Source organism: Canis aureus, chromosome 11 (assembly GCF_053574225.1).
Source record: "Canis aureus isolate CA01 chromosome 11, VMU_Caureus_v.1.0, whole genome shotgun sequence".
In the NCBI taxonomy this organism is placed as follows: domain Eukaryota; kingdom Metazoa; phylum Chordata; class Mammalia; order Carnivora; family Canidae; genus Canis; species Canis aureus.
Genome location: NC_135621.1, coordinates 60,119,496 through 60,123,360, shown reverse-complemented (window position 1 = coordinate 60,123,360; position 3,865 = coordinate 60,119,496).

The following is a 3,865-nucleotide window of genomic DNA, read 5'->3' as shown; positions in this document are numbered from 1 at the left end:
AATCTATAGATGCCCTTGGGTAGTATGGACATTTTAACAATATTAATTCTTCTGACCTATGAACATGGAGTATCTTTCCATTTGCTTATGTCTTCTTTAATTTCTTCCATCTAGGTATTACTGTTTGCTTTGTACAGATCTGACATTCCTTGGTTAAATTTATTCCTAAGTGTTTTGTTCTTTTATTTAGTTATTAATTTTTTGCTATTTCTGTGGATGATATTGTTTTCCTTGTCTTTTTCAGATTGTTGTTAGTGTATAGAAACATAACTGATTTTTGTTACATTGATTTTATATCCAGGAACTTTTCTTTATATATTTTATATATATTTTCTATGTATAAGATCGCTTCATCTGCAAATAAAGATAATTTTACTTTTTGTTTCTAATTCAAATGCCTTTAATTTCTTTATTTTGTCTGATTGCTCTAGATGGGACTTCTATGTTGAATAGGTGTGTGTGTGTGTGTGTGTGTCTGTAGTGAGAATATTTAGGACCTACTCTCAGCAACTTTCAAGTATTGTCAACTAAAGTCAGCATGCTATACATAGATTTCCAGAAACTTATTCATCTTATAATTAGAAGTGTGTATGCTTTGACCACCTTCACCCATTTGACCTACTCCACTCCCCCCAACTCTTGCCCTGGCAACCACCAATCTACTCTCTGTTTCTGTGAGTCCTTTTTTTTTTTTAATTCACATATAAGTGAGTTCATACAGTATTTGTCTTCCTCTGTCTGTATCCTGCAACTTAATTGGATTCATTTATTTGTTCTAACAGTTTTTTGGTTGACTCGTTAGGCTTTTCTATATGAAAAGATCATGTCATCTCATAATAGAGATGATTTTACTTCTTCCTCTCTGATTTGAATGCCTTTTATTTCTTTTTCTTGCTTGATTATTCTGGCTAGGACTTCCAATATTATGTTGAATAGGAGTTATGAGAATGGGCATCCTTGTTTTATTCCTGATCTTAGAGGAAACACTTTAATCTTTCACCACTGAATATAATGTTAGCTGTGGCTTCCCCCTTATGACCTTCATTATGTTGAGGAATATTCCCTCTATATCCAGTTTATTGAGAGTTTTTATCATGAAAGGATATTAAATTTTGTCAAATGCTTTTGTTGCAACTATTGAGGTGATTATATAAGTTTTATCTTTCATTCTATTAATGTGATATATCACACATATTGATTTGCATATGTTGAACCATCCTTGCATCCCAAAAATAAATTCCACTTAATCTTAGTGTATGGTCCTTTCAATGTACTATTTAATTTGGTTTGCTAGCATTGTGTTGAGAATTTTTGCATCTATATTCATCAGGGATATTGGCCTGTAGTTTTAAATATGTCTTATTTGACTGTTGTATCAGAGTAACTCTGGCCTAGCAAAATTAGTATGGGAAAGTTCTCCCCTCTACAATTTTTTATAAGAGTTTGAGAAAGATTGGCATTAATTCGTTTTTGAATATTTAGTAGAATTTACCAGTAAAACCATCTGTCTTGGGTGAGCATTAGGATTTGGAAAGCTCCCTAGGTAATACAAATATGCAACCAGGGTAGAGAACCACTATTTGGGAGCCTTGGTATTTCTATCCAGAATGTAACAGTGCTTCTCCCCACTTCCTCCTATACCTACTGCTAGAGTAATCTTTCTAAAATAAAAATCTGTTTTTTATGTTTCCTTAATTTTAATATGTCCCTATGGCTCCCCATGTATCCCAAACATGGATATTCTTCATTATCTATCTCCCCAACTATATTTTGCCACTTCCCCATCACACTGCCACACTGGATAGCCATATTTACCTAAGTGGCATTTCTCAGGTGAGCCTCACACTTCCATACCTGATATATCCCATTTCCTTGGACTAGAATACTTGGTCTCATTGATGCATTTGACTAGCTCTAACTTGACCTTCAAGATGCATTTTCCTCTACATAGAGAGAAGCCTGAAAATGAGAAGAGGGAAAATGGTTTGTAACTGTATCTAACAGATTCTATTTCATTCATATATATTTTTAAATTTTTAACAAATATCCAACTTAGTCACTGTCTCTACTGGCCCCCTCTTCAGGACTCCCTAAGCACAATGTAAACAATTCTTTCAATAAATGAATCATGCTGCATGGTAACCTTAACCTTGTGAAGTTAGGATCAGTGTCTAATTCATCTTCTTACCTGTAATAGAATCAGAATCTAAGATATACAGTGGCTATGGAAAAATATAGCTTTGAGTAACAAATGAATGAATGAATGAAGCAAGCACAGAAATATTAAAGTGAGTCTCCAATGACCTCATTCTACTTTCAGCAAGATCTTCCATCCATAGTTTGCATCTGTTGCCTAATACTGTACCCACCTTTAGATCAGGACTTTGAGAGCACTTGTCATATCAAAATCACTGTGACGAAAGGAATAGAGTCCTCAAATCTAGAGGTTTCAATCTATCTATGGTAGTTGAGGGCAAAATAAACTAAAGGCTCAGGTGTTTTCACAAAGGGCTCATCTAGTAAGTAAGAGGAGAATTGTGTACCCACATTAGAATGAAATATATAGAAATTTTTTAATGCTTCACTTTCTTCTTGAAATTATAGAGTTGCCACAGGGTATTTCCTACCATATTTCTTTTTTTTAATTTTTATTTATTTATTTATGATAGTCACAGAGAGAGAGAGAGAAAAAAAGAGAGGCAGAGACATAGGCAGAGGGAGAAGCAGGCTCCATGCACCGGGAGCGACGTGGGATTCGATCCCGGGTCTCCAGGATCGCGCCCTGGGCCAAAGGCAGGCGCTAAACCGCTGTGCCACCCAGGGATCCCTCCTACCATATTTCTGCCTGCCTTTTATAATCAACCTAAACATGGGGAGATCATTGCACTCCAATCAACTAGTAAACCCCATAACCAGATTGTGTGATCATACCAGCCCCCTCAGGAGTCATGGGTACACAATGGGAAATTAATCAGATCAGTGACCATTTTCAGACCACATCTATACTTTTTCTCTCCGGGGTGAATAGCTCCTCTGAGACCTATAACCACAGCTAAAAGTGACTCATGTTAAATAGAGAAGTTTCTTTTAAAATGAGAATGCAGAAAGACATTATTAGTTTCCTTCTCAGGGAATAAGAATGTCCAATGAACATTTTATCCTAAACACTAAGAATCAAAGCCCAAAACACACCTGTCTCTTAAGAGAAGAGCCATAGACAAATCACTGGACAAGTTTAATATTATAAGGATGATAATTTCACATTAGAAAATTTGTTGCTGGGCAGCCCCAGTGGCCCAGCGGCTTAGCACTGCCTTCAGCCCAGGGTGTGATCCTGAAGTCCGAGGATTGAGTCCCACGTCAGGCTCCTTGCATGGAGCCTGCTTCTCCCTCTGCCTGTGTCTCTGCCTCTCTCTCTCTCTCTCTCTCTCTCTCTGTCATAAATAAATAAATAAAATCTTTAAAAAAGACATTTTGTTCCTTTATTCTTTTATCCCAATTCCTTTAATCCAAAATAGACATTGTTTTCAGTCCATTGTTTCTAATCAAGTTCAAGTCAAATGTCTCAGCATCAATATTAAATTCTTTGAATTAAACAGAATCATTCTTCAAAGATTATTCCTGGTCTATGATTTATTAAATCCAAATCTGTGCCACTTCTTTCTTACCCTTGCAAGAATTCTTCCCCCAAGAGAATCAAGGGACCCTGATATCTTAAGACCACAGGGCCAAAGAGCCTAGTCTTCCACACACTTTATACTTGTTTCATCTCTGTTAGAAAGGCAAGAAGTTGAGGCAAGGTGCCATGTGGTCAGGGATGAAGCTCTAGGCATTGCCTCTAGAGCTGTGTCTTCCTCGGATTGTG